This window comes from Mytilus trossulus, chromosome 13 (assembly GCF_036588685.1).
Source record: "Mytilus trossulus isolate FHL-02 chromosome 13, PNRI_Mtr1.1.1.hap1, whole genome shotgun sequence".
Taxonomy (NCBI): Eukaryota; Metazoa; Mollusca; class Bivalvia; order Mytilida; family Mytilidae; genus Mytilus; species Mytilus trossulus.
Window position 1 is genome coordinate 9726188 of NC_086385.1, and position 11279 is coordinate 9737466.

Consider the following 11279-nt stretch of genomic DNA (forward strand, 5'->3'; position numbering starts at 1 on the left):
GTCCCTGGACATCATTTACAGGGTAAATATTGTGGTCCTTATACAACAGAGAGTAAAGTCAATGATTTGAATTATATTGTAAAAACTCCAGGTCGGCGTAAAGAAAACAGAGTGTGTCATATTAATATGTTAAAACCATATTTTGAGCATACTAATGAATGTGAGAGTAAACCAGTTGCCACTTTAGGCATGGTTAAATGTGAGAACAATCATGACAAACCAGATGTAATTGAATCACTTTTTTTTTTTAGTTCTAACACTATGGAAGAGACGGTTAGATTGAAAATTTCAGAAATTTTGTCAAATTTAGACTCAAAACTTGCACATCTGTCGTTTGATCGTAGAGAAGAAATAAAAACTTTGGTATTTTCTTTTAAAAATCTTTTTCCAGATGTGCCAAACAAAACCACTGCTGTTTGTCATGATGTTGATATAGGAGATGCTTCTCCAATCAGGCAACATCCTTACCGGCTCAATCCACTCAAACTTGAAGCTATGAAAAAGGAAATTAAATATATGCTTGACAATGATATTATTGAGCCGAGTAACAGTGAATGGAGCTCTCCTTGTCTCCTTGTGCCAAAACCAGATAAAACCTTTCGTTTCGTGACTGATTTCAGAAAAGTAAATTCAGTCTCAAAATCTGATTCTTATCCGATTTCAAGGATAGACGATTGTATTGACAACATTGGTCAAGCAAAGTTTGTGAGCAAATTTGATTTGTTGAAAGGTTATTGGCAAGTTCCATTGACACAGAGAGCTCGTGAAATATCAGCTTCTGTTACACCAGATGGCTTATTTCAATATAATAATGCCATTTGGCATAAAAAGTTAACCAGCTATATTTCATAGAATGATCAATAATGTTATAAAAGATTTAAACTGTTGTTATGCCTATATTGATGATCTAATTGTATGTAGTGATAGCTGGGAAAAGCATTTAACACATTTGTATGATACTTTTGATAGATTGTCACAATCAAGTTTGACTATTAATCTTGGTAAAGGTGAATTTTGTCAGCCCACTGATGATTATTTAGGACATACAGTTGGCCAAGGTCAAGTGAAATCTATTATGGCTAAAGTGGAAGCCATTTCCAAATTTCCTCCTCTTACAAATAGAAAACAACTTATGAGATATTTAGGCATGATTGGATTTAACAGAAAATTTTGTTCAAATTTTGCTACTGTAGTTCAACCATTGACTCATCTTTTACGAAAAGATTCTAAATTTATCTGGAGTGAAAATTGTCAAAACGCTTTTGAAAATAGCAAATCACTTTTAATTAATAGTCCAGTTCTGATTACTCCAGACTTTGAAAAACAATTTAAACTTTCCATTGACGCAAGCGATGTAGGAATTGAAGCTGTTTTATGTCAAGAGACAGATGATAATGTCGAGAAACCTATATCATATTTTTCAAAGAAATTAGATAAACATCAGAAAAATTATTCAACTATTGAAAAAGAGTGTTTTGCAATGTTGTCAGCACTTCAACATTTTGATGTATATTTGAATCCCACTGTATATCCTATTCTTGTTTATACTGATCATAATCCTCTCACCTTCATACATAAAATGAGAAACAAGAATCAGAGGTTGACTAGGTGTTATGATATTGTAATTATTGAATTTATTTATGTTGGCCTGATTTGTGTTGTGTGGCCTGCTAGTTGTTTACAGAATAATCTTAGAAATGTGCAGTTTAGAAATCACTGGAACAATTACAGAATGATTGGAACTTTCCAAAATGATTCTAATAAAAGATGCGTTATATAAACTTCTACATTTTACAAGAAACTTACGTTGTAATTTTCTAGGACGTTCCATTCTAGAGTGTTCTAGTATTTTTCGTGACAACTATATATAAATAGACACTAAAGTTAAACACCCTTAGACTTAGACATAGATCGACATTTCAAAATATTCATAGCATTTGGATTGACAATTCTATTCTACAAACAACATCATACTGGATTGTGACCGTAGTAGTGAACGTAATATTCAGATTGGATTCCGAAAGATATCCGGATACAGATAAAGATAAAAGATTGGACTCATATGTTGACAGTTAAGTTGACAGTAATATTTGTGTAATACTTCTTGTAAACTTTTGTATAATAAATATTGTTAAATTTTATTATTGATTTGTATCTTTTGTTGGCTACAATTTGAAGGTAATTTCTGGCCGTAACAATAATTATGCAAATTTTTCCTTCAAAGTCGTAACTATATGAAATTTGTTTGAATATATATATTTATTCGTCATCAAAAAGTAAAAGATATAAATGAACATTTGAATGCTTTGCAGTATTTTAAAATAGTTTATACTAGTATCGTTGTTAGTAATAGCATGACGTTCCATTAATTAACAAATAAAATTATGTTAAAAGCCTGAAACCTGACAGGAAACTGCTGCCACCATCATGAAACATAGCTGTGCTAAACAATAAAATAAGATAATGTAGTAACAATCCTCTTTGAGGTCTCTGTTACATAGAAGATTTGCTTATCTTTGGAATTTTATTTGCAATCTAATTTTATTTCAATTCAATATTTGCAGGTACATTGTAACTAGCCATATAATGGATCGTTCACACTGTTTAATGGTTGCAGCTCTTGATTTAGGAACTACGTGGAGTGGATATGCGTTCTCATTGAAGTCTGATTTTGAAAAGGATCCACTTAAAATACATTGCAACAAGTTGTCGAATGCTGGAATTGGCAATACAAGGCGATATAAAACTCAGTCATGTGTCCTTTTAGATAGAAACAAAGAGTTGACAACATTTGGATATGATGCAGAAAGTGAATTTGCAGCTATATGTCTGAACGGCGATCAAAAAGATTACTATTTTTTCAGAGGATTTAATACAAAGGTATTTCATTAAAAAAAGTTTCTATTTATTACACATATTCTTTCTGTTGTGTTTTTACATTTTACGGATTGCAAAGATTTACGATGTTGAAAATAGAAAACATTTTAAGAAGTCTATTATCGTTTAATATTCGAATGAAAACTGTTACACCAAGCGCTGAACAGCCACACATTTGGCTTTTTTTTAATTTTGAACATTATTTCTTACTAATTAATTATAAATTACAAGTAAAATTTGATATTTGGAAGAATGGTTGCCCTCCCTGCGCAATTTTAATCACCCATAGTTTAAGGTAGTGTTCGTACATTTTGGTGAAATGTTTTGTGGACTGTTTTATTTTGTCCCACTTTTATCGTGTTGGTCATGGTATCATTTATCTGGTTATCCGAAATATGAATCATCTTTCCCTACACCTACTATTTTTGTTCTTTTCATTCATATATACATCAATTGGATAACGAAAACAGAACTTTGTAATGAACAATGCTGCTTCTACGTATACATTTTGTACATCGCTTGATACATTTTAGTGAAGTTCAATGTTTTGAAGTGCACATATGGTGATTATTTATCAAGGGAATTTATTCATGATAAGTACATTCAAAGCAATTCAAATTCTATATTATAAAGATATAAAGATATAAGAAGATGTGGTGTCAATGAGATATTTCTCCGTCCATGTCACAATTTGTAAAAAAAACAACATTGTAGGTCAAAATACGGTCTTCAACACGGAGCCGAAAAAGGCTATAAAGGGTTCCGAAAATGACTAGTGTAAAACCATTCAAATGAAGAATTTGTTTTAATTTAATCTATAAAAAACGAGAAACATTTATGAACCACGTCAACAAACAACAACCACTGAACGTCAGGCTCCTGACTAAGGACATGTGAAAACAAATGCAGCGGCTTTCAACGTTTAAACCTTCACCCTTACCTGAAACAGTAGTGTAACATAACAGCATAGAAAGACACACTATACAATATCAACTGAAATAGCCTCACACAAACATAAGACATATTAACACAAACAAATGAATAAACACTGAAGGACTTTAAGTTACCCAGTTCTAACGATTGTTTTTCTTATTTATAAACATACCATATTAAATGATAATGTATGTCTTCTAATAGTACTCATAAAAACTTCCCACTATAAAAAATCAAAACAAACAGATCGAAGCATGCAAAACATTGGTATGTTTATAAAATGTTACTGTAAATGTTGTTGTTTCGATTAGTTTTAGGAGTTTGTTTATGATTTAGTTGAGGGAAAAGGCATTACTCGTTTTGGTAACAAATTTGTTTACGAGTGGTTGGTGGTTACAAAATAAAACGCAAATAGAACTAGATTTGCCATTGCAAGCAATAGCGGATGGCACCCTTCCCCCATTGCCAGGCGAGCGGTAGCCATTTAGAAAGAAATGTTTACAGTGTGTTGTACTACTTTTGGGACAAATTATGTCAAAATTATAGAAAACTTCATCGGCTCTAACTCAAAATATGGACAATTTTATGTTTAGGGCGTCTTGAAATCTTTTGACAGCTTGCGAAGTGCTAATTGTTAACCTTTTTCAGCTGGACCTAATCACTACTTCCCTTATAAATTCTGGACCCAAATTTTTTTACAGTGTAATTTCACCCCCCTACTTGCAATTTCAGGCATTAAATATAAAGAAATCAATTTGGAAGGGGTATAAAAATTAATGGCAAGTAACCCACTGTCAACACTAGGGACTATATTCGTGAACAACGAAAATCAAGGGACGACAATTGTGGTGTCGGACCAGCTAAAGACTTTTCAGTATATATATCATTATATATAAAAAAAAAAAAAAAAAAAGACAAGGCAAAATGAAGCAAGAAGATGAAGAGCATTGAGGATCAGATGGTCCGATTTGCAAAGACAGCTAAGATCATATTTTCCAGGGGTAAAATCCGTAGATTTTCAAAAAAATGAAATGGGTTTTAATGAGTGTGTTTAACTATAACTATGACCATATAAATGATAGATCAGGTCTACACTGAAGTGCTTACTACTGGGCTGATAATACAATTGGTGAGGAAACTTCCCCTGCAGCAATGGTTGTGTTCCAGTAATTGTAAATATACTCATCATAGATACCAGGCATGAACATTACACGTATGACGTTCATTTTGTCTCCAAAATATTCATTAGTGACGCCCGAAATAAGAAAGTAAAAAAAACTAAAAAAAGTATGAAATTGATTATCATTAAAGGCACGAAATTTCAAAAGGGTTTGCCAAATACAACATGCAATTGTATGTAACTGCAACATTTTTTTTTAAAAGAACATAACGTAGTGTGATGGGATTTCCTACCTCAGACATTTTTGTTGTCTAGAAGATAATAGTGTTTAATTTTTCGTCAATACTCGATGCAGTTGAAGCAACCTAAAAAAATTAAATGAATTTTAGTAGAGGAATATTTAAAATCACTGATGAGTCTTATGTAGACGAAACGCGCGTCTGGCGTACTAAATTATAATCCTGGTACCTTTGATAACTATTAACCGAAAGAAATAAAAATGAACAACACCAATAAAAAAGTTGAAAAAAAATTATCTTAGATTTTGAAATTATTTAATGCGTTATTAGACAATCAATCAGATATAATTGACATCTATAAATTTTCCAGACAGGAAATTAGCCTATGATTTACAAAATGACTGTAACACACAATAAAAAATTTAAAACAGCACGTTTAATAATTTATTGCGTCCGACGCGCTTTTCTGGATTTACCTTCTTCAGGAACGTTCAAAGCCAATCATTTGAAATACGAAGATGTATAAGTACCGAAACCGTTGAAGAGCTACATGTATATGTCAAAAATACATAAAATAAATAGCCACAATCATCTGAAGCCAACCGTGTCTGAGGGAGTTGAAACCTAAGTTTCTTTATAATTTATAAATTTATAAACAGATAATTTTAGTTAAGTTTGTTAAATCATGTCAGAACTGAAATACTGACAGTCCACCAGCAGAGGTATAGACCCAGTAAAAAGATGTAAACAACACGTTTAATAATTTATTGCGTCCAATGCGCTTTCTAGAAATTACGCTGCTCTTTAATAGAACTTTTTGTCATTTCCTTCCTGAAAATATGCACTGTAGCCGTCCCGCTAGACCACATGGGCTTCTTTACAAGTATGATTCGTTCAAACTTATTTTGATTGTTGTCTAGAATTATACACTTTAATGACTGAAGTTAGATGCATGATTCTGCCAGATATTATTCGAATTTGAAAAATAAAAAAATTGAGAAAATGTTGCTTCAGAATTATAAGGATTAGACACATTTTTATTGATGTGTAAACCGGTGCTCTTACTCACACTTCGGACTTTTATTCAGTTTGTGAGTTAATCGCCTCTGTTTACACATCAATAACCTCTAGAAAAAATGTGTTTAATCCTATAGTATTGATTAACATACATACACAAACGATAGGAAATCTGGAGAAGTTAAATGTAACAAATATTTCATTGATGATTTAGAATATAACTGTGGATACGATTTTGATGGATGAGACCGGGAAATCTCTATTTGCTAGTCACGTATGCAAAATGTTTATCAAAGCCTTTGTCGATCATCTGATGAAATTTTTGGACAGGAAAATAACAGGCGTACAAAAATGCGATATAATGTGGGTCATCCCTGTGTCTGTAGATCTGACTGATACTAGTAAGCAGCTCTTGAGATCGTGTGCAGAGCAGGTAGGTGTGTTTTCTTACAGTATAATTAAAGATATGCCTGGTCTTTTGTACAAGCAAACGAACAATATTTAACATTGAGAGTAGTACTGTTAAAAAATGTAATTAGTGTTCCGTAAACCAATTATGTCTTATTGGATTGCCTTCACACGTGTATAAAAATGAGGGAACTGCAAACATGCAAGTGAGATGTTTAGCTAGCTATACAATGGGTTTAATCAAATCTTTTATCTTTCTGAATTTCCTGTACAACGTCAGGAATATAACAATTGCCTTCGGTCATCCGTCGTTTCAATCTCCGGCGCAGAGTTCATATCCGTTCCATACATGCTTTGCAATACTGCACTTAATATGACCTCTGCCACACATTGTCCGACTCCATGAGGAAATTTCCTCATGGCCGACAAGCCTTCTGTATTCTCTGCAAAGTCCCTTGCGTGATACACAATTTAGCGAGGATTGTCGAAAAAAATATTTGCGGAAGGTTAGGAGTAATGAGGTAAAGTGGCGATGGCGGAAATTATGAGAATCATCTCATCGCTTCATCTCCTTCAACTAGGATTGTCGCCAAATTGAAGTTTAAAAATTACTTTGACGAAACGTGCATCTGACGCAAACACAAAATTTCAATCCTGGTAACTATGAGGAGTATATTTGAAGCGAAAAAAGAAGAAATTCTATGAATTTTGCCGACAGGCTACATGTAGGCGACGGCAATCTGTTGAGTCTTTCAAGTATTTTATCACTCGGTTAGCACTTTTGATCCTGGTCTAGGATGGTAGTTGTCCATTCAGTATAGCTCTATCAGAGACATATATACATGTCTCTGGCTCTATGTACTCCACATGGGTTTGTTACAATTTGCCGGGTTCATACATAAGAAACCCCCAAAAATCACACTTCAGTTTACATATCATAGTGCCGTGATAGACATATTTTAAAATAGAAGCATAGGCGGATCCAGGGGCCCTCCCTTTTCTTGAGAAAAAAAAATGGTAATTTTATAGGGATTCGCTGAAGCATGGCTGGAGTGGGCTCCCTTTGGTCAGTCAGATAACTCCCCCCCCCCCTTTTTGAAAAGTTCTGGATACGCCACTGAGGAGACAAATTAAGTGGAAACATGTACATGTAAGTACATGTAAGTGAAAGACTTATATGTGTTTCAGATCATTGTATTAAATTGATACAATGATTTGAAACACAGTTGCTAAGGGGGTTCTACCCTTGTATTTTTTCGGTTTTTGTATAGATAAAAAGTAAACCCAGCAAATTGCAACAAAACCCCTCCCTGTGTTCCAAAGTTTTTGCAAAAAGAAAAAAATTAGAAATGAAGAAAATCTAAGGTTGGGATTTCTGGAATAAAGTGCTAGGTATTACTAAACATTGCTAAAAGGCCACACTTAAAAATTTGTTGGTTTGCCCGAACCCTACATTCAATGGCTGAGACAGTGGGTAGGTAAACATTTCCTTTTTTCAACAAAAAAGAAATTGAAGTATCAGCTGTTTATTAGTCTTCCTGCCTATCTGATTAAAAAAAGAAACTTCTTCAAATCAGGACAATAAAAAGATTTTTATTAGGCAGCTATTTTCTGGGTAGGTAGGCTAAAGGTTAGGGCAAGCAAACATATTCCTTTTTATGGTCCAATGCATCCTTAACATTAGGAATCCATTAAACTTCCATTAAAAAAGGTACATGGCAAATATTAACAATCCTCTGTGATACCTGTATATTAAACAGCACAACCCTTTGTCAGAGGGAAAGCCTCTCATAGCTTGGTGGGGTTGTACCTTACCTTATAAAAATTCCTGCTACCAAATGAAAAAAATATATTGCTTTGCTTCCATGAAGCCTATTCTTGTGCAAGCATTCTACAGTACATAGACACCTATAAGAAATAATTCTTTCAAATTCTGAATCTTGCAGTATAACACTAGACATTGGTTTTATTACTCTACTTTTATTCTTGCATTATACCCCTTCTCTAATGTATCATATAATCTTGACTTTTACTGCACATTAACCAATGTCTATTATTTAATAAACATGATTGGGGACTGGGTTTTAAGCTAGCAGATACCTTGGTAGATGTTACACCCAAATTATGTCCTGATACTCTTGGCATTATCAATAATTGATATTGGAGTTCTGTGCACTAAACTAGTGATGAATGTATGTACTGTTAATCAATTGTTATTATTTCAAGTTGAAAAAAAATCTGGATCCATTATCACTGCAAAAAAAATAATGTCTCATTAGCAACAAACACATCTCATATCTTTTATTCAGTAAGCCAACAAAACCTGGAATCTACATCAGCTTAAATTTATCATCTAGTTAAACATTTTACATGCCATATTGAATTCAGAATAAATTCAAAAACCATTGTCAGCACATTCACATACCCCATGTCCCCACATTGTCAGTGGACAAACATCTACCTAGTATGTCCTTGTTGTCTACAAAGCTTAATAAGATTCTATCGTGAGGTTTCATAGAATTTGCAATGAAAAACTATATTGTAGAAGTATAATTGAGGCCAATAAGTTCAAAGGGGAATAACTTCTAGAAAAAGACTTGAATCACAATTTCATGTTGATATGCACATCTATAAAGTTATATGAAGTTCTCTTACAAGAGGGTTTTCAGAGGAGTTGTGATGACAAGTTGTTGAAGACCAGGAATGACAGACAGACAAATGCATGTGTCAAAAACATTATCCCCCTCTGCAAGTTCATTGTGTGGGGTCATGAAATAATTGTCATTGTAAGAGGTAATAATACTGAACTTTCTCATGCATCAATACAACCATTTAATCAAGCACAGACATGATGTACATGTATCCAGTGTGAGATGATTTAACCCATTATAATTTATTTGCAAGACAACTGTTATTACTGCTTTCTTTTTGTTGATGGCAGATCTTTATTTGTAACTGAAGTATTTTATTAAGATTTTTGTGTTTTGGAATGCTGTCCAATTGACTCATACCAATTATTTCCTTGAATTCATATGCTTAAATCTCAAATCTTAGGTAAAAAGTTAAATCAGTTTTATCTGTACATTACTGAAGTTATGAGTAGTATAAAGCAAAAGGCTTTTTGGGAAGTTTTAAAAATGTAAACAATGTGAAGGACATTCATATTTCCATACTTCTTGGCTAAAACTGATAAAATGTATTCTTCATTTCTATTTTAATTGCTAACAACAATATGTTCATGATAGATTTAAGAAGACATACAAAATTTTCAAAACAGCAATTAATAAAATTCATTGTAATTAATACATGTATTAAATGCACACAAATTTGGATGTGCAATTAGAATCACTCTAATTCACTCATTGAAACATGAATCATTTTTTTATGAGTTCTTAAGTCTTGTTTGTAAGTTCTTTTAAAGTGAAAGTCTATTCCATTTGTGTGTATAATCTATGCAGGTTTTTAATGCTTCTCATGTTTCTATGATCAGGTTAACATAATTGTGATCTGAAAATATAATAAAAAAAAAATATCTTTTTAATTTCCGGTTTTTATTAAGATAAGGGATATACATGGTATGCCATTGTTTGTCAATCCAGCCGTTTCAATGTCAACACTTTATTCAATATCTCAAAGGAGTAGGGGCATAAAAGACCCTTATTTGACTCAAATTAATATTGCTGCAAATTTAAAAGTTATCTTAATCCTAAACATTTAGAAATTTGTACAAACTAGACTAAGGAGCTAAAATAATAAAATAAGTACAACTTTAACCATATGCTCTGCAGGGAACAGCTGTATAAGACCCCAGATGTCCAATCCTGAACAGTTGGGCAAGTATTGACACAAAATTCAAGCTTGATATAGCTCTGAATTTGGATTGTGAATAAATAGTTGACACAAAACAGGTTTCTGACACAGAATGAATGTGGTCTTAAATTGAATTGGAAATTTACCTATTATTAGCCAACATCCAAAATCAAAATATATTGTTAGATTCAGCATATGAAATAACCCCAAGAATTCAGTTTTTGAAGAAATCTAATAAAGTTTCATTTTGAACCTTTTAGTCTTCAATGTATATCCATATATTCAATTTTTTTTTAATTTTGGACCTCGATTTAGACGAGTTTGAAAACTGGGCCCATAATCGAAAATCTAAGTACATGTTTAGGTTTGGCAAATCAAAGAACCCAAAGAAATTATTTTTTGATAAACTCAAGCTAAGTTTAATTTTGGACCCTTTGGACCTTAATGTAGACCAGTTTGAAAACAGGAACAAAATTAAAAAAAATAAAAAATCTAATAACACAGTTAGATTCAGCATATCAAATTAAGCAAATATATTTCAATTTTAGATCAAAGTTTAATTTTGGACACTTTTGGTCCCTTATTCATAAACTGTTGGGACCAAAACCCCCAAAAATAAATCGCAACCTAACTTTTGTGGTCATGAACCTTGTGTTTAAATTTTATAGATTTCTATTTACTTATACTTAAGGTATTGAGTGAAAACCAACAAAATTGCTTATTTATGGCCCTTTTTTTGCCCCTATATAATTCCTAATCTTTGAGACCCAAACCCCCCCAAATCAATCCCAACCTTCCTTTTGTGGTCATAAACCTTGCCTTTAAATTTCATAGATTTCTATTACTTATTCTAAAGAGATTGAGCCAAAACCAAA